This window comes from Pteropus medius, unplaced genomic scaffold (genome assembly GCF_902729225.1).
Source record: "Pteropus medius unplaced genomic scaffold, Ma_sr-lr_union100, whole genome shotgun sequence".
Classification (NCBI taxonomy): domain Eukaryota; kingdom Metazoa; phylum Chordata; class Mammalia; order Chiroptera; family Pteropodidae; genus Pteropus; species Pteropus medius.
In genome coordinates this window covers 2,009,815-2,037,039 of record NW_024345479.1, presented here as the reverse complement: position 1 = coordinate 2,037,039, position 27,225 = coordinate 2,009,815, and the positions used below count along the sequence as shown (strand labels likewise).

At 38.5% G+C, this 27,225-nt stretch overlaps 1 long non-coding RNA gene and 1 other non-coding gene across 2 annotated transcripts; both read left to right on the top strand.

The window, feature by feature from the left end:
* The first annotated feature begins 2,023 nt into the window (after window positions 1-2,023).
* Window positions 2,024-2,130, top strand: LOC120611331 (U6 spliceosomal RNA). The gene has a single exon (XR_005655127.1). It is a non-coding gene; the product is annotated as a U6 spliceosomal RNA (small nuclear RNA).
* A 6,888-nt stretch (window positions 2,131-9,018) lies between these two features.
* LOC120611173 (uncharacterized) lies at window positions 9,019-19,556 on the top strand. Its single transcript, XR_005655087.1, has 3 exons — window positions 9,019-9,153; window positions 12,072-12,260; window positions 17,198-19,556. It is a non-coding gene; the product is annotated as an uncharacterized LOC120611173 (long non-coding RNA).
* The last annotated feature ends 7,669 nt before the right edge of the window (window positions 19,557-27,225 follow it).

Sequence of the window (27,225 nt, the reverse complement as noted above, 5' to 3'; positions counted from 1 at the left end):
CTACCTTTCTGGCGGACTATCCTTTCTGGTCCCTTCCATCCCTCCTGTGTTCTGCCTCCTTGTGGAGAGAGTGACTGAGAGACACAGAGGTGGTCAAAGGGTTCTGTGGGCTGGGTGGGGAGAGGATAAGCTTACTTAATAGCATTGCATCTCCTAGGCTGGTCTAGCAATGAACAAAGAGGTGACAATAATTTGGAGTGGTCAGAAGACCAGCATAATAAGATGCTCTTTTGAGTAGGTGCATGAAGAGAGGAGAGTGAAGAATTGAAGCAGTGCCCTTTTAATCCAGTAGGTGTCGCCATTAAGGTTACTTACTCACCACGCTTGGGAATAGGGAAGAGGCATGGGCCAGGGAGAGGGGGTTAGTTAGAGCATTGCTTGTGGGTCTCTTGAGCTTCTCTGAGAGTCAAAAATTTGATCAGGATAACTCGTATCTTTCATTCTCTCCCTCTCTACTGGCTTTTTCCCATTTAGCATTTAAACCCTCTCATGCCTGCTCTAGCTCCTGTCCCCTCTCTTCAGTTCACAAAGACACTTTTTCAAAGAATCTTCACTTCCTCATCTCCCATTCATTCCTTTTTTTATTTTGCCTTGTTTCCCCCACTTTTCATCATGAAAAATTGCAAACATAAAAATGTTGAAAGATTAGTACAATGAATACTCAAACCTTTCCAGATTCTATAATTAACATTTTGCTAAATTTGCTTTTGTTCTCTATGTGTTTCTCTCTCTGCACACACACACACACACACACACACACACACACACACGCACACACACACACACACACTTTTCTTTTGCCAAGGTATTTGAAAGTGAGTTGCAAACATTACATCACTTCACTCCTAATAGCTTCAGCAAGAATATTCTAAGAATAAGGATATTCTCTTACGCATCTACCATACCATTATCATACCTAAGAAAATCAACATATTTCTATGATATCATCTAATATCCAGTCCATATTTAATTTCTCCAGGTTGTCTCAAAAATATCTTCTAAAAAACTTAAGAAAAAAACCTTCCCGATTCAATTTAGTTCCATGCATTGCATTTGGTTGTTATATCGCTTTAGTCGCTTTTAATCTAGAATAGTTCATTTTCTTTTCTTTTTTTTCTATGACATTGACTTTTAGAAGTCTAGGACAGATGTCCTGTAAAATGTCCCAAATTCTTTACTTGTTTGATTGTCTCTCCACGCCCTTGTTTGCTTGCACCTTTATCCTTTCTGTAGAGTATAAGATATCAGTTGTGTCTATAGCAAATTGTCCAATACAAATATTAGGTGAGTCACATACGTAATTTAAATATTAATGAAGTATTTTACGTTCTGGGTTTTTTTTATGAGTTTTGAAATCTTGTGTGTCTTTTATACTTACAGCATATTTCAATTAGGATTAGTCACATTTTAATTGTTTAATATCCACAAATGGCCAGTGGCCCCCAAATTGGATAACATAGTTTTAGTGGTTTTTCTGGAGCATAAATATTCTAGAGAAGAATACTTTATAGGTGACAATGGCATTACACCAGGAGGATGGCCCATATTAATGATGGCTGAGTTTGACTCCTGGTTAAGGGGAGACTACCAGACCTGTCCCTTAAAATGATACTTTTTTTTTCTCTTTGCAGTCAGTATGCGGTGATTTTTGCATCTTGCAAATATCCTGTGTATCACAATCATTCATTCTTGTTAAGAAGTTATTTTTAAATGCATTGTGTAACATTTTAATCATATAGAAAGTTTAAAGATTAATATAATGAACACCCGTGTCTCCATCACCCCGCTTAGGAAATGAAAACTTACCCTACAGCTGAGGCCCCTGGTACCTGGGGTCCTTAATCACATCCTCTTCCTTTCCTCCCACTTTTCTGAGTGTGGTATCATTTCTACGCATTTTTGTGAACTTTTACCACATATGTATAAATCTCAAGACCATATAATGTTTTGCATTTTTTTGAGTAACAGTTTTAAGATATAATTCACATACCATATAATTCACCTATTTAAAGCGTATAGTTCAGTGCTCAGTTCAGCAGCACATATACTAAAATTAGAACAATACAGAGAAGATTAGCATGGCCCCTGCACAAGGATGACACTCAAATTCGTGAAACGTTCCGTATTTTTAGCAACACTTGTAGTAAGTAGTCTGCCTAGTGTATTTGACAGCCAGAGGGGATCACTTTTAACATTCCTGTCCTTTATGTAACAAAATTATTTCCAGTAATTATTGTGCAATGATCTGTAACAATCATTATTTTCTTATTTATTCTCTGGTTTTAAAATAAAACAAAGCTATTAAAAGAATAAATGTCAATTAAAAAAAAGTGTGCAGTTCAATGGCTTTTAGCATATCTACAGAGTTGTGCAACAATCACTATAATCAATTTTAGAACATTTTCATCACCCCAAAAAGAAACTCCCTGTACAAGAATGTTTGTAGCAGCATTATTCCAAATAGCCAAAAAGTGGGAATAATTCAATGTTAATTGACGAATGGGTAAACTAAATGTGGTATAGCCATAAAACAGAATATTATTTGGCCATAAAAAGGAATGAAGTACTAATATATGTTACAACATGAATACACCTTGAAAACATTATGCTCAGTGAAAGCCAGATACAAAAGGACAAATATTGTATGATTCCATTTATATGAAATGTCCAGCATAGGCAAATCCGCAGAGACAGAGAGTGAATTTGTGGTTGCCAGGGGATAGGAGGAGAGAAGAATTAGGAGAGACTGCTAATGGGTTTTTTTTGGCGGAGGAGGGGGGGGAGGTGATGAAAATATCCCAGAATTGGATAGTGGTGAGGACTGCATAATGTTGGGAATACACTAAAAACTACTCAATCATACACTTTAAAGTGGTTAAAATGGTTTAACATTATGTGAATTTTATTTGCCTGATTTGTCGACATATCACTCCAGTTTCTGCTCTCATCTTCACACTGAGTTCTCCCCTGTGTGTGTCTCTGTGTACTCCCCTCTTCTTATAAGGACCCCAGTCATTGGATTTAGGGCCCACCCTAATCTAATGTGACCTCATCTTAACCTAGCATGACCTCAATTTAACTAATTACATCTGCAAAAAACTTAGTTCTGAATAAGGTCAAATTCTGAGGTTCTTGGTGAATGTGAAATTTTAGAGGACACTATTCAACCCACCATAAGATTCTTTGCTCATTTTTCAACTGGGTTGTTATTCTTTTAATTAGTGAGTTTTAAGAGTTTTTTACATTTGCACATTTTTAAACTTTAATACTGCTTGCAGTGTTCAGCAACTTGCCCCTGCCTTGACATTATGCATTCATACAGGTCAATATGTTTACTCTAAGTGTGTGTGTGTGTGTGTGTGTGTGTGTGTGTGTAACTTTAGTTTGGTTTTGTTGCTCTGTTTCCCTTTTATTCTTCAACCCAGTGCATCTGGCTTCACCATCATTACTCACTGAAACCATGCCTATCAGAGTCACTGATTCCCATGTTACCAAGTCCAAGGGACACTTATCTTATTGTTCTCTCTCTGGCATTTGATATTTCTGACCATTCTTCCCCCTTGAACACTCATTATTGTTTCCAAAATACTATGCTCTAAGAACTTCCCTCTGTCCTCTTTCTCAGTCTCCCTTGCTGGCCCTCTCCCCAGCTTGGTCCTTCCTGGGAGCATAGAGTTCCTTGGGTCTGTCTGAAGCCTTCTTCTCTTCCCACTATACACCTGGGCTTAGATTTCATCCATATATTTTTGTTTGAGGATCTAGTGCTGCATAACAAATTATTCCAAATTTAATGGCTAAAAACAATGACCATTTTATAATTTCCCATGGTCCTCTGGGTCGATGGGGGTCACTGCTGGACAGTTCTGCTGTCTGACTTGGGTGTCCCATGTGGCTGCAATCAGAAGGTGTCTGGAGCTGGAATGTCCAAGATGGCTGGCTCACCCATCTTGCACCCTGGGGGAACACCTGGAATACTCTTTCTCTCCATGTCAGTGCCTCTCCCTCCAGGTGGCCTGTACAGCAGCGTAGCTGATTTCTCACATGGGAGTTTAAGGGTCTCCAAAACACAAGTGTGGAAGCTGCTAGGTCTTCTTAAGACTTACTTCTGGACCTAGTATAGCCTCACTTCTACTTCATTAAAGGGAGTCACAGGCCAGCCCAAAATCCATGAATATGAGGAGTCCTGGGTCTTTGTGATGCAGAACAGGGCAGATTTCCCCGAGTTGAGGGGAGACCAAGCTCTGCATTGAGAGGGAAGAGGCTTCTTGGTGGAGAGAGTAAAAAAAGAATTCAAACACCTGCCAAAGTTAGAGTTAAAAGGAATGTTTATTAAAGAAGGAGAAAAGCAAAGACTAGAGACAGCAAAGGCAAAAGCCAAGACAAGGAAAAAAGCCCAGAGTGTGGGGGGCATCCAGTTTCTATTTCATTCTTTAGTTCCTGTGAGTTACAGTTTAAAGACTTTGTTTACCCATTTTCCTTTGATATGGACATACAGAGAGGACGGGTAAGAGTATGTAGGTGAAAAGGTAAGAATATGTAGCGTGAAAGGCCCTGCTGGCAGTTCCCAAACTTTAATCCATAGGCTCCCTATGGTTTTAGCCATAGGGAATGAATAATTTTATTTTGTGTAAGGTGCCACTTAAAGACTTTGCTTTTCCTGTTTTCCCTTCAGGGTGTGGGGAAATGGGTTGTTAGCACTACCAGCAGAAATCTTCCTTCGTTCCAGCAGGTTTCTTCCTGGTCAGCATATTGCAGTCTCTGAATATTGCTTCATTTAACATTTTAGTTCTTTTGCCTCTTCCCTACATTATTTGGGCTCTTTGGAGGCTGGCTACCACAGTTAATGAGTCCCAAATTGCTAGGATTGCTTTTCTAAGTTCCAGACCCAACATCCACTGGCCTACTGGACCTCTCTTCTCTAATCCCCCAGCTTCCTGCCCTGCTCCAGCCCTTTCTCTTCCTTCTTGACTCTCTCCAGCTAAGTGTTGGCATCACCTGTGCGTAGGAATTCAAGCTAGAAACTTGGAAATCATCTATGGCTCCTCCTCTTTGCAAGTGTGTACACAGTTCACTTGCATTCCATTTAGTCTTATCTCCATTTTGCAGATGAGGAGCCTGAGGCTAGTGGAGGTTGAATAATCTGCCCAAAGTCTCTCTCTTAGTGGTGGGCGGAACTAAGATCCGAGGCCTTGGGTTCTGCAAACAGGGAGACCCGCCTCCAAAGCTTTTGTGTCCAGTCAGTGTCCAGCTGCCACTCAGTGCAGGCAACCGTCATTTCTCACTTAGATGTCCACAGCAGCATCCTAACTGCTATTCTCGCCTCCAACCTGACCCCATTTAATCCATCCCCCACGCTTAAGTCGGAGGGATCTTTCTAGAAAGCAAAGTGGGTTTTGGCACTTCTCAGCTTAAACTTGTCAATGGTTTTCCTCTTGCCCTCAAGAAAATATTTAACTTTTCACAATAGATAATAACATCCTTTACAAATTGGCCCCTGTTAACTTAACAGTGTATAGTATAGGGCAGTGGTTCACCATGGGGGAATTTTGGAAATTTGTGGAGATCTTTCTGTTTGTCACAATGATAAAGACATACTACTAACATTTGGTGGCTAAGGGTCTGGAATGCTAGAGTGCTCCAATGTGAGGGACAGATTCACACAACCAAGAATTATCCTGGGTTCCACATGGCTTTAAATATCCTACTAGACATTCCATGCAAAAAAAATCAATTATCAATTGAGTCTAGAATCTATCTCCATTAACTTTATACCCAAGGGAGGAGAGCACAGGTTCATTTCTGGTACACCCTTGCCATGAGGATGTAGTCCTTTGGGGTCTCATCTTATGAAGGGAGACTCTCCTCTTAAGCTCTCCTGTTAAGGAGGTTCTGGGGTGGTTTCTTTCTGGTGAGACACTGATGAAAGCTCAGGTTCACCTAGCAGGCAAGTGTCCCCAGAGCAAAAATCTGCTTTAGTGTTCCACCTACCTTTGTGTGTGTCCCCTACCTTCACTTACTTTGTTTTGCCCTGAAAATTCCTTACTTTTTCATCAAGGAATTTAAGATTTTAAAATATTATGATCAGGATTTTTAGCTGTTTTTAGGGAATTCTCTAAGATACTTAGCTAATCATATTATCAGAAAAGGGAATTGCAAAAATGAAATATTTTTGTACGTAGTTAATATGATGTCTTTTATAAAAATATAACTACTGTGTTGTTTTGTGTTATTCAAAACTTTAATAAAAGTTGTCCACCATTTTGGAAAATCACATCATAAATGACAATGCCCTTAGGTCGGTCTGCACTTGTCCCTGTCACATTCTTAGTGGTTCTAGGGATGAATGTACGCATCTATTATCTTCCAGTGTAGAGATGCCTGAGCATTGGCATATTGAAATGCCTTCCTCTTGTCTTATGTTCAGCACATTATACTGATTTGTTTTTTGAAATCAGATGTTATATTATTTGTTGATTTCTCTTTGGGATAGTAAAGCTGAGTTACAACATTGTTGTTATAATAAAGGGACATTGGGTCTGGTAGGGTGCAGGGTCATTTTGTACACAGAGACTCTGGAAATGGTTCTGCTACTTTGTCGGTATGTGATTTTCAGCAATATGATGAACCTTGTCGTGTCTCAGTTTGTTCATCTGTAAAATGGAGTGAAGATTAAATGAGTTATGACATATGAAGTTATGACAATGCCTGGCACATGGTAAGTGCTAATGAATGTTAGATGTTATGATTACTTCAACCTAATTTCTTGCCTCTCCTATAGTTCTAGCTTTAACCACATCAAATGCTTTGTTTTAAGAATGTGCTATGATTCTCGTTTTGCACATACTCTCCTTTTGCCTTGAAAAAATTTTCCTATTCTCTGCCCCTGGCCAACTCTTATTTAACTATCAGCCCTCACTAGGTGTTACTTTCTTTATGAAGCCCACACTTACCACCCCAAGTCTGGGTGAGATGCCTCTGTATACCACCCCAATGGCTGGCTACCATTATCACAGTGTGATGTTATAGAGAATGGGGGCTTACATTAGTTACAGTGGGCAGGGAATGCCCTCTGAGGAGGAGACATTTGAGCTAAAAGGAGGAAAAAGCAGAGTACAGCTGCTAATACAAAGGCCATGAGGGACCACTTGGTGTGTTGCAGTGATAGAAAGCAGATCTGCACAGTGAATAGTGAGCAAGAAGGAGACAAAATAAAAATTAGGTTGAAGAGCTGGGAGTTTAAATCCACCATCTCCTTGGCCCAATTGCCCCACCTTCAGGCACGCAGGACCACATACCAGAACAACTTTACCTTTGTACCCACTGATTCCAATGTCTGGAATGTGTTCCTTGCCTTCTCTGATTAATAATAAAATTCTACTCATCCTTCAAAGCTGAGTTTAAAACTATTTATGAAACCTTCTCCCATTCCTTAGCAGGAATTAATCACTCCCTTGCCTGATGTCCCAGAGTCCATATGCTTTCATGGCACTCATCACATGCCGACTGATATCTCAGCTAGCTATTTACATGCCAATCTGCCTACCACACAGTGAGTTCCCTGAGGGCAGAGGCTGTTAGTCACCTCTGCAGCCATCTCCTGGTGTCTAGCCCACAGCAGGTACTCAGTGAATGCTGTGACATTTACTTGACTAGTGGGTGGTGCTCAGCACTACTCATGGCAGAACAGAAGGAAAACAAAAATAATAACAACTTCTGGCTTATCATATGCTTTCCCATTCATTACCTGATTGAGACTTCCAACAACTCTAAGAAACAGTCGGGACAGGCACTATTAGCTCCATTTTACAGATTGGGTAGCTGAGGCCCAAGAGCACACAGATAGTGAGAACTAAAAGCAAAGAGGGATGATGGAGAGACCCAAAGAGTATTTTGAGGATATACGGCAATGGGGTTGGCTGCAATGTAAAGGCACTTTTGTGGGTAATCTAGGGAGAGATCCTTAGTCAGCTGGGACGGAGTTAATAGCAGCCCCACCAGGGATGGGTGATTCCTCTCACTGACCCAAGCAACTGAGAGTCCGCAGCACCATTCTCCAGCCTTGGAATCTGGGAAACCTCTGACCCTGGAAAGAGGATACGGGTGCTCCCGATGTGCAGGTCAGATGGCTAAAATGACGAAGATTTGTTAAGAGGGAGGGGCCCGCCTCTCGGTTGCTATGACAACCGGTGCTTGACTACTGGGCCCTTGCAAAGTTGACAGAGGCGGGTTCTTCGTTAACTCGAAATAGGGAAAGACGTGTGTGCGTGTGTGTGCACGCGCGCGGTGGAATAAAGACGAAAAAGGTATGTTCAAGACCTTATTTAGCTCAGTAATTCTCCACCTCAGCAATATTAGAATCACCTGCTCAGTTTTAAATGTCTTGATGCCGAGGCCGTGCCCAAACCAATTAAGTCAGAATTTCTGGGAGTGGAACTCGGGCACCACTATTTAAACTTTCCCAGGTGATTACAATTGCAGCCAAAGTTGCAAACCCCGCGCTTAGCTGGTAGGTGTGATTCTTGCGACCTTCCCAAGATGGTGGCTACCAGACCGCTTCCGCCTTCACGTGCGCCGGTAGGGGCGGGCTTTCCAGAGGCGCATGCGTGTAACGTCTCTTTGCTCCCTGCTCCCTGCTCCTTTTCCCCCCCGCCTCCATTTTGTTCGCGGACGCTGGGGACGGTGGGAGCCGATCCATTTCCGGGTTGGCAAAAGGGGCGGTGGTGGCGAGAAAAGGAGCTTGCTGGGTGGGGGCCGAGCAGGACTGGACCAAGCTGGAGCAGACGTATGGTGATCGGGTTCCCGGAGCCGCTGTACAGGCCATGAAAGAGACCGAGGGAGGCCGGGTCTGTCACAAGATGACCTGGTGACCCGAGCGGAGGAGAGAACTGATGAGGGGGACTGGGGCGGGGCTTGAGGAGAGAAGGGGACATTGGAGTGAGGGGCTCTTAGAGAGAGGGGCCCTTAAGCGGGGCTTTTGAGGATGGGGTGGGAAACCTAAGTCTGGAAGCTGAAGAAGAACCTGGAGGAGAGGGGGCGTGGGAAACCCAAGTAGGGAGGAGTGGTCGGGAATCGGTGTGGGGCGATCGCTGACTGAAAATGGGGAAGAAGGTTATTGAGAGACAGGAAGTAAGGGATCCTGAAGGATTGGGTAAGGTGAGTAAGACGGTAACTCAGTGTGAGAGGAACGAGGTAACCGTGCGCAAAAAGGAGGTGGGGAGGGAGGACCTGTTGGGAACAGGTAATTAACAGGATGCTCCGGATGAAGAGGCCAATGTGACATTTTGGGGATTGAGCGGAGTGAAAATCAGTGGTTGAGAGGATGATTAGGGAAACTGCTCACACTAGAGGGAATCTTAAGAGCGTTAGTTGAGAAGGAATCAGAATTAAGGAATAGATTGAGAAATGCTGAGATGCGCATGGCCACAACCTAGAGTTGAGGGTTCAGATTGGAGGGATGTGAAGTGAGGGAAGGTAGAAATCTTAGAGTGCTAACAGTGGGCAGTGTGTATTGTTGAGTTACTGGTCAGGAAGGTAAATTCTTAAGTGATAACACTGGGATGAGGACCTGAACGAACTGGTGTTTACTGGAAATCATATTTTAAAGAGATTTGAATCATCTGTTACTTCTTTGGATTCCTTGAGGATCCACTTCCTTTTTCATGCTGTTATTTTTGCCTTACACTTTCTGAATGACTTACTGAAGGTTTTGGTGACTTTTTTCCTCCCTTTACAAACCACAGTAGAACCTCACTCAGGGAATAAAGACTGCTCTAGCCCACCTATGGATTTACTAAGTAACTTTGAGGGAAATTGTTAAACTGTCTTGTTTTTTTCCCTTTTGAAATACAGGTTTGGTCCCTCACAGCCTCTAAAAGATTGTGTTAACCAAGTGGCATCCTTAAAGTGGTTACAAAGAAGTGATCTCTGAAAACATGATTGAGACATTGATATTTAAAAGACATGTCTTTCTCAGTTTTTTCTCAGCCTTGCTGCATTTTCTGTGCTAGGGAAGAGTTGGTTTTGATTTGATACATGTCCCGTTTTTTAACTTTTCTCAACCAACTTTTAGTAGCCAAAAATTTCCTATTATTGTGTTACATTGTATTGGCTGCCACAGAGATAAGGATAGGGAACTTAGGGGTGAATGAGGTCTGTTGATGGAGAACGCACTCTGGCAAACAGTATTTTACCCTTTAAAAAAATATTTCAACTGCTTTACTCTTGACACTGACTTTCCTCATGAACTCTTTGAAAATTCACTGAAAAATATACAGTCGAACATTTTGCATTGGTCCAGTCACTTTTGCCATGTTGCCAGTTGGTGGGGACTCGTGTGCTTGTGGACAACTTAACTTCTTTATTGTTAATCCTTTTAAATATTGACTTTTCCTTTGGGTACAATACCCTACCTACTTTGCCCGTAGGTGAACTTGTTTAGCTCAGAAGTGTTCCTGAAAGTCTTGGCATTTCTGAAGTCTGACGTGGATTTGCTTAAGAGGGGGCAGTTTCAAATTCTACCTCACACTTGATATCAGAGTAGTGTTTACCTTAGTAGTGTTTAGTTATGTGATGTCAGCACAAAGGTGAAATGCAGGAGAAGGAGGAAAGTATTGAGAACAATGGAGTTTTCAAGTTTTACTTTTAAGGGAAGAGAGGAGTCCTATTCCTATTGAAGAGAAAATTGTCAGATGTTCTTTCTTGACGTCTTAGGCTCTTTGATCGGGAGAGTAACCAGGTGTACTTGAGTCTATTTTCCTATTGCTTTTGAAGTAATTCTCAAAACCATGGTCTGCTGATTCAGGCTGTTTCAACAAATCATAGTCTTCATACAAACCACAGGAAGAGTTGCAGGCTGTGAAGTATGTACACTTTTTGGGGGGTGAAAACCTGCTTAATATTTTGCTGTCATTTCAACCTCCAGTGTGTCTTTTTAGTTTTTAAGAAGGTTTTGAAATAAATTATGGAGGCTCAAGAGCTTTGGGAAGGCTTTTAGTGTAGCCTGCTTGTTTTACATGATTTTCCATTTTTTCTTATTCTATTATGTTTTTCCATTGCTCTACTTGAGCCAGTCCTAAGTGGAAATGGCAAATTACATTTTTTTTTCTTCCTGTTTGGTCTCTGGTGGACATCTTGTCTATGTCACAGTTTGATACCACCAAGTTGAAAGGATTCTTGACTACTTCAAATGGGGGCAGTGACAGAAGCTGAACTGGGTTCCCTGGGCCAGAGAATGGATTCTGTCAAAGCAAAGAATAGTCGCAGAAACATAAACCGGGACCTCGAAGCTGTGACTAACATTTTGGCAACATGCTTCCCTTTGCCAAATAACTTCTTTTCTTCTTGAGTGTGGTTGTTGATCTCCTTCTCAAAGTAGGCTCTTGTTGCTACTGTTCTTCACACAACTCTCGAGCAGAAGTTGGCAGAATTCCGGTTGACTGTCTCTTGGGGATATGCTTCGGATTATAGTAGATGGGGCATTACCATGTCAAAATGAGGTTCAATGGCAGATCCTGAGAACTGCTCTGCAAGCAAATACAGGCAGTACTCTTTACTGAATGTTTTTGCACTCCTTTATGTTTCTTCTAAATTCAGATCTGTTTCTTATTCATCTGGTGATTAAATGCAGAATCATTGCCTTTGTCTAGCTTTGAAAATCCAGGGCATTGAGGGAGAGAGAAAATTTCTGATATTCTTCCCCGCCCCCCGCCTCCCCCAAGCCTTTGAGCTTGGAGAGTCACAGGATAAACGCACAGGCACTTTTTGGTATATTATAGAAGCCTATTTCAAGTGTGGATTAGAACTTCATGGAGAAAAACACTGTTAGTAGGGGGAAAAGGTGATATGCTTGCTAATGCCTGTGTCAATCTTAGATATCTTAAGATTTTGGCTTAATATTTGGAAAGAGCCTGTGGAAGCAAATGAGTTATCAAATAGGGGAGCCAGGAATAGGCTTCTAACTTGCTATTTGGGCTTGGCAAAGATAACTAGAATGGTTGTACTAGAACTTAGTTCTACTTAGTTAATGCCTTTTTCTGTGTGTTCTACTTAGTAAATACCCTTTTGTTTTTCAGGGAATAATTAGTTGAAGATAACTGTGTCTCCGATAGGTGTTGGGATGGATTATGAAGATCATTTCTTGCAGTATATGACAGTGGCCCTTGTAACATTGGAGACCCCAAGACAAATCCTCTCGTTGGTGGCCCTGGATTCGGCTTTCTTCTGCCATCATTAGTCCAGCGTATTCTGTTCCTGATATGCAGGTTTGGGAAACTAACAGGTTCAGATTCAAAGGTTTTAATTCTGGTCCAGGGTATTGGTAACAAATATGATTATTGGAGTTGTGTTTAATCAAGTCTCAGATCTTTCTTTACTGAAAGAGTGCCTTGAAGTTTGGCATATCTGTATTTCTAAGGAATGTGTGTAGCTTTCCTCTTCATTCTTATAATTGGTTTTCAAAAGAATTTTAGTTTCTTAAACTCTTTGGATTCAAATTAAGCTCCATTTGGATTTCGAGAACCCTCAGTGAAAGTAATTTTTTAGTCAGTATTTATGGTATTTTTTCAGTACAAATTCATCAACCTACTTTCTGTGTTTATAGAAATGCTGAATCCAGTAATCTCTCCCTTTTTTTCCTCCCAATAATCTCTTCTGATTACGAAAACATTCTCCATATGTCCAGATTGGGACAACTGGTTGTAAAAAAAAAAAAAAAAAAATTTTCTTCTAAAGTGATGCAATCTAGTGTGGGACAAGCTGTTTGAGATTTGTGGATAAGTGAGTTTTCCTTCTTTCCACTTCCGCCCTCCCGCTGCTCAGCTAGTAGGCAGAATGTCGTCAGAGATCCAGGTGTGAGATATTCAAACTCTTTCCATCACTGTCTTGGAAATAAGTCCAGATTTATAAAATCTTTACAAATTTTATTTTTAAAATAGATAACATAGTCATATGGTTCAAAATTGGAAAGGTTAAGAAAAAAGGGTATACAGTGAATAGTCTACCTTCTGCCTTAGTCTGTTGTCTACTCATCAATCCAGTCCATTTTCCCAGAGGCAACTAATATTATCAGTTTCTTAAGATCTTTTCCAGAGATACCATGGACATGTAACGCAAATATGTATATGTCTTTTTTTTTTTTTTTAAAACAAATGTAGCACACTGTTAATACTGTTTACTTTTTCTTTTTAATTTATTTTTATAATCATTTTGTATAAGCAATAAAGAGATTCAGCACCTGCCCTATACTGGTAAATATTTTATGTGTTTCCAGTCTTCCGCTACTAGAGTATGCTTCAGTGAATAATCATGTATATTTGGCCCTTTGCATGTGTGACAATATCTGTAAGGTAAATTGTAAGTAGAGTTGTTGAAGCTGATTTTTTGGGGCCCTGTTACTCACTTCTTTGACAAGAATTTTTGAGCTGCTTCTGTGTGCCAAGCACTGTGCTAGGTGCTGGAGAACAAAACTGACTCAGTCTTGCACTCATGCAGTTATGATCTAGTGGGGAAGACAGTCATTAAACAAATAATTAATTACTTTTGCTATAAATGCTATGGAGAGAGCTGATTGGAAGCCTACCCATGTTGATTGGGAAGGAGGGCAGTCAGGGAAGGTCCCTGAGGAATTGACTTTGAAGGCCGAAACCCAAAGGATGAGGGGAGGACAAAAGACTGTTCTAGGTGGAGGAAATGGCATAGGTGAAGGTCTTGAGGAGGGAAAAACATGGCTATTTTGAAGAGTTAAAGGAAGTTCCAGTGTGTCTGGAGCTTAGGGGGTGAGAAGCAGAGAGGTAGGAGGAAGGACTTCAGATAGTGTGAGCTCTCCAAAAACAACAACAATAACAACAACAAAACCCAGATAAATAGCATAGTGAATTTTGAGCTATACCTTTACAAAAGAGGTTTTTTTCTGTCAGTTCTTTCCACAGACATTAGTTTACTGATGTTGAGGCTAAAACTATCAGTATCATAAAGAAATCTGATGTTTATACGGTGGAACATGTGTTTTCTAAGAATTTCCCTGGATAAAGCCTATACTTTTAGTCTTGCTTTCTTTTAGGTCCTGCAAATTAAACTTGTGTGGCTAGATTAGGTCTTAAATTTTAGGATCTTAGAAATTGGCATAGAGATTAGTGATGATTGGGGAGCAATTCTTAGATTATGGGGGTGATGGATTGCTAGTTTGCCAGACCTGCTATTTAAGAAACAAAACCTATTTACTTCTAGGGAATATTGACTGTTTTTTGTAAGCCTCATGGGGCTAGAGGGAGAGCACAGATGTTCTTATTATGAACTGGTAAATACGATATTCTCGTACCTGTCATCTAGGCCATATGTCTTAACATGACACATAACTCTTGTTGAACATGCAAATGAATCAGTAGCCCAAGGGCCATTACAAAAAAACTTGAAAGCATTTTTATCTGCAAGTATATTGATTTTTGTTTAGAAATCACAGTACTCTTCCTCAAAGCCCCCAGATGGGCATGTTTGATTTAGTACCTTTCTTGTGTAATTGGATCCGCTTGCCCTATTTTCATAACTTAAAGTAGATTCTTGGTTTAGCAGCCCATCACTAGTGATTGAAGAATGAAAATGGGCAAATTTTTCTAGCATTTCAGCAAGGAGCATCTGTGTATCTCATGGCTTAAGGGTATTAGAGTGAGAGAGAAGAGACTCCTCGACAATGAAAGTCACAGCTTTGTTTTTAGATTATCTGTGGTGAGTTGGAACTTAATATATTATCCTTGAAATTAGGCGTGACACTTTTCTCCATTTGAAGTCTGGATCAACATTTATGGAGCATATGTTTAAGTTTTCTTTCAGGCCGTTTCATACTGGAGACTGTCATCACTGGGTTTTCCTTACTTCTGACTATTCTCTGTGTATACTTTTCTGTTTTCATATTTGGGGTATGCAAATGAAGGATGATGGCACATGGAAGCTGGGGGCTGATAATATGAGATATGGCTAGCCTAGAGTGAAAAGAGCCCTTTTTTTTTGTCATCAATGACTAAATTTCAGCTCACCTTGTACTCTCCTTTTAATCTAATCAACAGTATCTTAGAACTTCTAAGATGTTTTGACAACAGATATTGGTGGTGTTTGTTTTTCAGTTGCAATTGGAACCTGAGGGGTTTTTTTGTTTGTTTTTTTTTAGTTATTTTTTTTTATGGTGACATTGGTTAACAAAATCCAATAAGTTTCAGCTGTATACTTTAACAGTAAGGAGTATATATATTTACACTGTGTGTTGATCTAGTATTGATTGACCTTATTTTTTAAAATTTGGTCAATCTAAAGGTTGGTTTTGCTTATACAGTGTTAGGATTTTTTGGTTTTTCATAATTAAATGTTTGTTTTTTTAAAAAAAATCAACATAGTAAGAGTATATGGTTTAAAGAGTCAAATAATATCACAATTCTTATAATTAAAAAAATGGCTGCTTCATTTCTCCTTGTTTGTCCTCAGTTACTTTTACTACTTTCAGTGTTTTTTAATCAGATGTGTATCATCTTCATGTTTCTGCATCATATGCTTATACTGTTATTTCTTGATTTTTCCATTCTTAGATATTATCTATTGAATTTTTACTGTGCAAGATGATTCTTGCATTCTTATACTGCTACCATCCTCAACTCTTCCTGTTATCTACCTAATACAGATATATCACAATCTCGGTTAAATCAATATTTTGTATATTTTTGTGTTATATACCAGGATTCAATCAGAAAAACACACCATTCTTGATATTTCAAAGAGAATATTAGATGCTTACAAAACCATTGGAAGGCTATGGGAGCATAGATTAGGGAACACCATGTTACAGAGATTTAGAAAAAACTACCACCATTAATAATTTTGACCGCCTTAAACACCAAAGCAGGCAATTTGCAGAATATTGGAAACTGCTGTAAACCACATGTCTCATATTTGTAGAAAGCCACACACCTGCTTATGCTACTGGAAGAGCAATAGTGGCGTCTGCCTTTTTTCTGTCTTCCAGATCTTGAGTGAATGACTCTTATTCTCAGAGTTTAAACCACAACTCCATCGACAGGGGCTTCCGGGAATATAGTTCCCAGGCCTCCAGCCTCATCCTTCCTGCTACCTTGTGAGTCCAGAAGGGAGTAGTAGTTACCAAAAGAAGAAAAATATTAGCATCTAATATAATGACTATACAGTTTCCCCCTAAATATAATTGCCAATCTTTTTCTTACTTTCTTTTTTTCTCCTTCCTCCCTCCTCCTTCCTTTTGTGTTCTCTCTCTCTCTCTCTCACTTTCTCCCTTTCCTTTCCTTTTCCTTTTCCCTTTCCTTTCTCCCTTCCTTTCCCCCTTCCTTCCTTCCTTCTTTCCTTCTGCTTGATTTATTGAATATCAATCACTAATTCATTCTTAAATTTGGGCAGAAGTATAAATCTCTTTTCAGTACATTCAAACATATTAGTAGAGCCTCTTCCAGAGGCTTTATGAAAAAGAGTCTATTGGAGGGAGTGTAGTTCTTGAGGCTTGCATGTCTGAATCATCTCTTTTCTACCCTCTCACCAGTTGGTGCTTTGATTAGATATAATATGTTATGTTGGAGATCATATCTCCTTGGAAATTTTAAGCCTCTATTTGTGGTCTTCTAATTTTCAGTATCGGTATTGAAAGTTACAGTGGTATTGTGAAGTTCGATGCCATAGTGATTCTGGATTCTTTGTGTGAGATCTGTTTTTTTTTTCTCTGAAAGATTTTAGGACCTTGTCTTTACCCCTGATATTCTGAAATACAATGATGATGTGCCTTGGTGTGACTATTTTAAAATTTATCATGTTTGGCATTCTGTGGGCCTTTTCAATCTAAAGCTTATTTCCATCTATTCTGTGAAGTTTTCTTGTATTATATCTCCTTCTTTGATAATTATTTCTCTCCTCTGTCTTTCTGGGAGCCCCCTATTATCCAGACAGTGAAACTCTAGACTCATTTTCTAATTTTTTTGCCTCACAGATTTCCTTAGCTTTTTCTTCTATCTTTTGTATTGAAGTTAACTTCTAGTGTCAATTTTTAAAATTTCCAAGAGCTCTCCTTATTCTTAGATTTTTATAAATATTTTTACATGTTGTCAGGAATTCTGTTTTGTTTACTTTGATTCCTATCTTTCATGTCAGAGGTTTTCTTCAAATGTCTGATAACTCTTGGCTATCTTTTCTTTTTTAGGAGTGGGGTACTAATAAGCTCTGAGCGTGGAGCCCTGGCTGATCAACTGGTGGACGGCACTTCAGGGTGAATTGGCGGCTGGTCAATTTCCTCAGAGAGGATCCTCCAGTCTCCTGCCTAGAGAGTATAAGCCCAACAGCAGGTGTTTTTAGAGTCAAGTGGGAGATGAGAGATGGGGCAGTAAAAATTAGACTCCTGTTTGCTCCCCCTATTTTCAGTGTGGCACTCCTGCTCTTAGTTGTGACTGTTCCCTTGGTTTAACTTCTCCAGTCTTCTGCCTGGCAGCATGGGGAAAGGAAAGAGGGTTGGAGGAATCTATTTCTAATACAGACTTTCAACCAATTCTCCTGTTTTAGCCCTTCCTACTCTCCTTTGTCCAGATGTACTAGGCACCTCCAGTTTCTGAGCCTTTTCTGAAAGTCTGTGGTAGGAATCTGCTGCTTTCCACTGCAAGCATCTAGCTTTTCTTCCTTTCTGTGATCACTAGTGCATCTGCTTTCCTGCTTCCAAATTATGTTGACATCTCTTGTTTTTCTGCTGTCCCCTTTCCAGTTTCTTTTTTTTAAGTTTATATCTTTAAAAAAAAAAAGATCCCTTTGTGTAATTTTAATGGTGTTGTATGAGGGAACACTGATAAGTGCATGCAGCATGTTCATATTTAACCAACATACTCATTAGCTTTTCCTTGCTGAGGTGTATTCAGATAGTGTCTCTGTAGTTGCTTAGTAATATTCCTTTAGTGTCTTCCAGACTTCCCTAACACCAGGAATTGTTTAGTATAAGATTCCCAGATTTTTCTCCTGGAAAATTTATGATTTTAGAAGGTCTGGATTAGGGCCCAGGAATCTTTTTGTATGTGTTTGTTTTTTTAGCAAATGCCCTAGGATGTGTCTTATCATCAGGCAAGTTTGGAAACTCTATTTTAGAAAGATCTTCTAAACCTTAGTGTCATAAATCTCCAAAGCAAACTCCTTAGGCAACCCTGATTTTGCTTTTGTATTCAGACTGTGTTTTAGTCTGTCTAGCTTTGGTCTGGAGTTCTAAATTAGAATGTATGTCCTTCATCTGATGAATTCCGCTCTTCTCTGGTTAATGCTAGCGGATGGTAATAACTTTGGCCTTGTATGACTCCATTTTTTTAGCCAACATTTTTAAACCCACTGGTTCCTGGGATATGTGGGTGGGGAGGAAATATTAATTATGAACATGGAGCTACTTTCTGCATTTCACTGTCCAAATCCAGGAATCTGTTAAATTTTTTTGGTAAAATAGAAAATTGACTCAGGCTTTGAAAACAGATGTACTAATGATCTGCCTCCGGTATATGCCGCATTATTTTTGGAGATGTTAAGGCACTGTGAAGTTTGTTTTTAACTTTGACAATTGGAAGGGCATATTCTCTTTTCTTTTTAGTGTTATAATCCCTAGGCCTAGAAAGGAAAAACAGCTGTATCTTTTACTGCCAGTCTGTAAAGTGACTGGCAATTGTTTGCAGCTGCCCCTAGGTTGCTGTGACTTGCTTAGCAATCAGGAGCCAAATAGTACCTGTCTTAGTACCCTAGTTGCCAGTTTTTAGGTGTCTTGTGGCTGTTATTAGCTAAAATACAGCCTGAGGAAGCCATGGTGTCGCTGACAGACGGCTGACTTGCATTCTAAGAAGAGCAGCACTATACAGACAGCTCTAATACCTTTTTACAAGTTCCAATAAAGCAGTTTTGGTGAATGAAGTTACAAACACAGTGCGAAATCTAAAGTATTACTGTTTCACTGATAGTTGACCATTGGCTATGTTAATAAGGTACTACTTTGAACTATTACTGATTTACTGCAGTTGACTATTTTCTGTACACATTTCCTCACCTTCCCAAAACTTCATTGCTTTCAGGATAACAGGATTTTCTTTTTGCTTTGGACTGTGTTAGGGGCTGGGAGTGTTTAGTGAGGTCATTCCCTGTTGTCTGTTTAGGATGTTTTTCAGACATTTAATTTACAGTTGCTCTTGCATTTGTTACCTTTTTTTATGAAGCCATTCTTTGCAGCTGTGGTTATTTAATTGAACACAAGAATAGGCTTCTCATTGATTTATCATTTTAGATGAGAGGACTTGGCTCCTGGCTTGCCCTGTATCAGGGAGTAACCTGTGGAACCTGATATTTACCATATCAAGTAGTATGTGAATAAGTAGACTCCTGAGTTTACCTTTTTTGAGCTTTTAAAAAATAATTGGGACAAGAGGAAAGAGTCATATTAAGAGGAAAAGCTGTATTATTGGGATGCATACATATGTTTTTATTAGAGAAATTGTATTTGAAAGCATTTTGTTATGTAGTTAGATATCTTTCTTCTGCCTCCTTTTCTCTTCCAGGGTTGTGTGCTGCTTGTAACAGTGACAGATCATTGATTTAAAGAGTAAAACATCCAGATTTAGTTATGGAAGTCTAGGGTTTTCAGTTTAAATATTCATGGTGGGTATATGATTTTTTAAAAAATACTTTTTGGATAAATCAGATTTGTTGCATAGTTGAATTTTCCATGATGGAAAATGCCTGCAGTTGGAAAAATGATTTTTTTCCCCCCTTCATGGAATAACCTTGGAATTTTAATTAATTCCATCCCTACACATGATACAAATCTGTTTCACCAGAGGTTGCACTGAATTGAATTTCAAGGAGGAGGTAGCACCTTCTCCATTGAGAAAAGAGGGCTATGGATTATTTTCAAACTACATAAGGCATTTGGGGTGGGAAGGGTGTTAAAGTATGTATAACGTGAAAGTTATTCTAGTCTGTTTCCTTGTATTTTAAACCAAAAATGCTTTCCTGGAGACCCTCTACTGTATTTTGCCCTAGAACACAATGGAGGTATGTTCATAATTCTGTGTTGATGTCAGTTCCCATGTAGTTAAAGGAACCCGTTTGGCTCCTGCTGTTCATTAGTCTCTTGGAGTGGCATGTGAATACCCTTCAGTAGCTCCTGGCTCTTCTCCCATGTTGGGGTTCTCTGGTTTAGGAACTGGATGCCATTATGCCACTGTGGTAATGAGCTTCTACCTCCCCATACTGTACTGCTTTTCAGGAGTGAAGTTGAAGGGCAGGTGGACAGGCAGGCGGGTTATCATCAGGTGACCTTTAATCCTGGAAGGCTTCTAGTTAGTACATAGGTCCCTAGCTGTGCTTAAGCCAAGAGATCAAGTGCAGTCTGGGATTAATGAGATAACATTGAATTTGTGATTTCCTCTAGGTATGAAGCTATTGATTCGTTTAGACTTCTTTGGTATTATAGACATATGAGATGGACAAAGATACTACTTTTGGTTTGGAGTATGGCCTATAAGGCCTCAGATTTCATCTCCTACCATTCTCCTCCTCACTGTATTCTAGCTCCTCTGGCTTTCTTACTAGTTCTGTAATACATCAAGCTCATTCTCATCTTGGGGGGTTTTCACCTGTTCTTGAATTCTTTTTGGAATGCTATTCTTTCCTCAAGTGGTCATAGGGCTTGCTCTGCTCATGGAGAGACCTCTTTGGAGAGCCATCCCCATTCTCCTGGGTTCCTCTCCTTGCACCCCTATCTGAAAGAACACTCTACTCTACTCCTACACTCTCCCTGTATGATTCTCTCTCTTTTTTCTCATTTCTTTTGTCAGTAACTGAGATACTGAAATTATATGTTTGTTTGTTTAGCTCTTCCACTAGACTATAAGCCCTAAGATTATAGAAACTTGACTTGTTCAGTTTCTAGAACAGGGTTTATCAACCTCAGCATTATTTACATTTTAGACTAGATAATTCTTTGTCGTGGAGGGGCTGTCCTACATGTTACAGATTGTTTAGCAGCATCCCTGTCATCTATCGACTAGATGCTAGTAGCATCCCCAATCATGACAATCAGAAAGTCTGTAGATGTTGCCACATGTCTCCTGGGGAATAAAATCACCCTGGCTGAGAACCATTGTTAGAGAACAATGCTTTGGCATCTAGCGGGTATTTAATAAATATTTATTGACTGGATTAAGTGGTGGGTGATGCTCAGTGGATGATAAGTGAATTCATGAATGAATGAATTCAACAAGTTAAAAAATTTTGGAATGCTGAACTATGTGCACAGTCTCATATTCTTTTCCTTTTTTTATGTTATTTTTAACCACGGTTTATCATTTATTTTTGAGATTTTTTCTTTTTTTTAAAATTTTTATTTCCTTTCCTCTTTTTTATAGATATCCATTCTTCTGTCTTTTCTGTTTCTGGCACATTGATCCATCTTTTGCTGCTGTTTTGCTCTGCTCAGACTTGCTCGCTTTCATCAGACTGTGCTACTCTTAAATTTACTTTTTTTCAGTTCAATAATTGGCTGTCGAGCACATACCCAATGTTGTAAAATAATAGGAGAGAACTATGAAAAGATATGATGCTGTTTGTGTTTAAGAGCTCATTGGGTAAAATGAACATAGTAACATGAAATCTTCCTCTATACTCGTACTGATGGGACACCATAGGGTTATTGTTAAGTCATCAGAATGGGCTGAAATTGCTATTGAATTTGGAATCTAGTTTTAACAGAAAACTACTCATTCACTTTTTACTTATTTTCATTTATTGCAGTTACCCTTAGTTTCTTGCTATTAAATGTTTGTCTAAAACCTGGTTGAGAAATACAGAGTGGACTTGATCATTTTGAAGTCATTTAATGTGAATGTTTCTATGTTTGATTGTTTTAGTGAATAGTTTTGAACAGCTGATTCATCACAGGTTTTTAATGTCCGTGCTTGGAAAGTCTTGCCACCCTACCTACCTGGGTTATTGAAGTCACATTAGGCAAGACGTTAGGTAGTTGCTACTGGCTGAGATTAAAATACACCAAACAAAAACCCCATTCTCTACGTGACTTTCTTTGTCCTAGAGCAACTGATTTTCTGCCAGACATTTATGTTCTATCTCAGATACTGTTAGAAAGATTTCTTCTGATTTGAACTATGGAATCAGAAGAATTCTATTGGGGAGAATGTCTGGAATCTTCTCTTGAAGACACAACTGTCTTCCCTTTAGATTATCTGGAGACAGAGTAGGCAGAGCTGTTGGTCCAGACGGGATCTTGAAATGTCTCTTTTCCTATTTCTTTATATTGGGAAGAAGTTTAATAGAATATTTTAAAAAACTAAACATGTATTTAAGAAAAGAGAGGTAATTTTCTTGTTGACATCCCAAATTCCTCCTGATATGACTGATTCTTATAAGGTGGAATTTAGGCTCTTGAGACTTTGCTGAGAGGAGGCAGCCTAGTTTTTAAGATCAAGTTTTTTCCCCTGTTGGGTTTTGTTGGGTACCTCAAAACAAAAACCATAATTTACTTTGTAATCAAAGCCAAGATTAAAGGAAAGTATTGTTACCTGTGGTCTCTTAGGACAAAAATAGATGGCATTAAGATTTAGATACTTTTGGATTTTTCTCTTTTTAAAATAACTTGCAGTTGGAACCTGACGGTTTTCCTTTTTTTTTTTTTCCAGTTATTTTTTTTTATGGTGACATTGGTTAACGAAATCCAATAAGTTTCAGCTGTACACTTTAACAGTAAGGCATATATATATTTACACTATGTGTTCACCTCCCATAGTTAGATTTCTTTCTGTCACCACATATTTGACCCCTTTTATCCCATCTACCACCCCTTTCCCCCGTCCCCTACCCTCTGGTAACCACTAGTCTATTGTCTATGTCCATGAGTCTCTATCTGTCCTATTCATTTGTTGCTTTTAGGTTTACATCCCACATATAAGTGGTTTTCAACTTTTTCTGTCTGACTTATTTCACTTAGCATGATTATCTCGAGGTGCATCCATGTTGTTGCAAATGGCATTATTTTAACTCTTCTAATGGCTGAGTAATATTCCATTGTATATATGTACCACAGCTTCTTTATCCAGTCATCTATTGTAGGACACTTCAGTTGCTTCCATGTCCTGGCCACTGTGAATAATGCTGCTATGAACATCGGTGTGCAAATATCTTTTTGGATATGAGTTTTCAACTCTTTGGGGTAAATACCCAGTAGAGAGATTGCTGGATCATATGGCAGATCGATTCTTAGTTTTTTGAAGAACCTCCATACTGTTTTCCATAGCGGCTGTATCAGTTTGCAGTCTCACCAGCAGTGTGTGAGGGTTCCTTTTTCTCTGCATCCTCTCCAACATTTGTTATTACTTGTCCTGTTGATTATAGCCATTCTAACAGGTGTGAGATGGTATCTCATTGTGGTTTTGATTTGCATTTCCCTAATAGCCAGCGATGTTGAGCATATTTTCAAATATTTGTGGCCATTTGTATGTCATCTTTGGAGAAGTGTCGTCTATTCAGGTCCTCTGCCCATTTTTTTGATTGGGTCACTTGTTTTTTTTGTTGTTACTGAGTCACAGGAGTTCTTTGTATATTTTGGATATTAGGCCCTTACCAGAGGCGTTGCTTGCAAATATATTTTCCCATTTGGATGGTTGTCTCCTTACCCTGTTGATGGTTTCTTTTGCTGAGCAGAAACTTTTTAATTTGATGTAATCCCATTCATTTATTTTTGCTTTTACTTCCCTTGCCTTTGAGGTTAAATTCATAAAATCCTCTTTAAGTCCAAGGTCCTTGAGTTTAGATCCTGTGTTTTCTTCTATATATTTTATTGTTTCAGGTGTTATATTCAGGTCCTTAACCCATTTTGAGTTAACGTTGGTATGCGGTGATAGACAATAGTCTAGTTTTATTCTTTTACAGGTGGCTTTCCAGTTTTCCCAGCACCATTTATTGAAGAGGTTTTCGTTTCTCCACTGTATGTTTTTGGCTTTTTTTGTTGCAAATTATTTGCCCATATAAATGTGGGTTTACTTCTGGACTCTCGATTCTATTCTACTGGTTCATGTGTCTGTTTTTATGCCAATACCATGCTGGTTTTCTGTTTGTTAGTTTTGTTTTTTAGGCGAGGCAACCCTTGCTTGACCTCATAGATTGCAAGGATCTTGTCAACTTACAATCCTTTATTTTTTTATTTTTTATGCTTACAGCAAGCACTTGGTCTTGCTAGATGGTCTCCAATCCAAGTACTAACCAGGCCCAACTGTTGCTTAGCTTCTGAGATCAGACGGGATCAGGCTTATTCAGAGTAGTATGGCTGTAGACCCATGCCGTTTTGATTACTGTCGCTTCGTAGTATAATTTGAAGTCTGGCAGAGTGATGCCTCCAGACTCATTCTTTTTTCTCAAGATGGCTTTGGCAATTCAGGGTCTTTTGTGCTTCCATACAAATCTGATGATTTTTTGTTCTATTTCTTTAAAAAATGCCGATGGGATTTTGATGGAGTTTGCATTAAATCTGTGTATAACACTTTAGGTAATAAGGTCATTTTAACTATGTTGATTCTTCCAATCCAAGAACATGGAATATCTTTCCATTTCTTTGTATCTTATTTGATTTCTTTTAATAGGGTTTTATAGTTTTAATTATATAGGTCTTTCACATGTTTCATTAGGTTTATTCTTAGGTATTTTATTGTTTTTGTTGCAGTTGCAAAAGAAATTATTTTTTCCACTTTTTTTTTCTGACATTTCATTCTTAGAGTATAGGAATGCTATGGATTTTTGAACATTGATTTTGTATCCAGAAACTTTACTATATTTGCTAATTGTTTCTAGTAGTGTTCTTGCGGAGTCTTTAGGGTTTTCTATATAGAGAATCATGTCATGCACAAATAGTGACAGTTTGACTTCTTCGATGCCTATTTAGATGCCTTTTATATCTTTCTCTTTCCTGATTGCACTCACTAGGACCTCCAATGTTATATTGAATAACAGTGGCAATAGTGGACAGCCTTGCCTTTTTCTTGATTTTAGAGGGAAGATTTTCAGTTTTTCATCATTAAGTATAATGTTGGCTGAAGGTTTGTCATAGATGGCCTTTATTATGTTAAGGTTCTTTCCTTCTTTGCTGATTTTGTTAAGTGTTTTGATCATAAATGGATATTGTATCTTGTCGATGGCTTTTTCTACATCTATTGATATGATCATATGATTCTTATGTTTTAATTTGTTTATGCGGTGTATCACATTAATCGATTTGCATATGTTGAACCATCCATGTGCCTCTGGGATGAAGCCCACTTGGTCGTGGTGTATAATCTTTTTAATAATGTTGCTGTATTCGGTTTGCTAGTATCTTACTTAGGATTTTTGTATATGTGTTCATGGGAGATATTGGTCTGTAGTTTTTTTTGTGTGTGTGTTATCTTTACCAGGTTTTGGTATCAGGGTAATATTGGCCTCATAGAATGAGTTGGGAAATATTGCCTCCTCTTCAATTTTTTGGAAGAGTTTGAGGAAAATGGGTATTAAATCTTCTTTGGATGTTTGGTAGAATTCACTGGTGAAGCCATCTGGTCCTAGACTTTTATTTTTTGGGAGGTTTTTGATGATTGTTTCAATTTCCATCCTGCTAATCAGTCTCTTTAGATTTTCAAAGTTCTTCTTGATTAAGTCTAGGAAGGTTATATCTTTCTAAGTACTGGTACATTTCTTCTAGGTTATTAAATTTGGTGTTTTATACCTTTTCATAGTATTCTTGAATGATCCTTTGTATTTCTGCGGTGTCTGTCGTAATTTCGCCTCTTTTCTCCCTGATTTTGTTTATTTGTGTCTTTTCTCTTTTTTCTTTAGTGAGTCCAGCCAGGAGTTTATCAATTTTATTAACCTTCTCAAAGAACCAGCTCTTTGTAGCATTTTATTTACTTATTTATTTGTTTTTTTGTTTGTTTTCAATTTCATTTGTTTCTGCTCTAATTTTGATTATTTCTGCCCTGCTGACTTTAGGCTTAATTTGTTCTTCCTTTTCTGAAACCTGAGTTTTATAACAGCAGAATGTCATTTGAATAAAGGCCCCAAATTTTTGTGGTAACTAGGATACCATACCTCTTAGATTATTTTAAACATGAAAAAAGCAACAACTAAATTTGATTCTTTATTTTTCACATACAAAAGGCAATAGTCAGTGTCTTTGTACTCAGGAAATCTGCTCTTAAAATGTAGGAATATTTGAATGAAATATTAGGAAATTGAATAGAAAAATAGGTTTGGTCTTGAGGAATAGAGGAAACACTTTTTAAAAGTGCAGTGCTTGATTTTTGAAGATACCTCTGAATTCTGGGATAAATTTGACATTAGGAAGATTTGAAATAATGCTCTCTGATTTTTAATTAAAAGAAACTGACTCCTGAGGATGTGAAAATCTTATTATATCATGGTTTTTAAGATGGAAGGGTTTAAGGGAATGAGAGTTGCTGTGTTGCTGGGACTAGAGGCTATCTCAAAATAGTTCTGATTTTGAGACTCTGGACTCTGAAGAGCACAGATGTTGAGGTTTCTCATTCTAATTTAATAGATCAGAAAGCAAAGACTTAAAATTCTGTAGAGAACCCTCTTTTCTTCTTTTTAAGTTTAATTCCTGAGGTTTAACCTCAGGAATGTTAGTTTCTTAAAATCACAATAGACAGTGCTCCAAAATACCTGAATATGTCCTTTAACTAAAAATAGTTAGTCACTAAAATTTGTTTTTCTGTCATAAAACTTTCTGAACTGTTTTTGGTTCATTTACAAAACTTTTGATTTATTTCTTATTTTTCAATTATAATTAACATGCAATATTATATTAGTTTCAGGTGTACAGCATAGTTATTAGAAGTTTGTGTACCTTACAGAGTGATAACCCTGCTAATTTAGTACCTATCTGGCATTGGTTGATTTGTTTTTAACTAAAAGCAGTTCTCAAAGCAGACCCTCTGCACTGAATTAATGATCATAAGCATGAATCCTAAATTCATTTGAATAAAGCTCTTGGAAAAAATAGAGCTGTTCATATTTTATTATTAGGATGGAAACTTGGAGTGGATTGAATTTTTATTTGGGAAAAATACTAGAAAATTGCTAAACTCAACCAATTTCCAATGGAGATTTTTTTTTTTCAGTGATGAGTGATAGAAGAGGATCAGAAGACCTGAGTTTGAA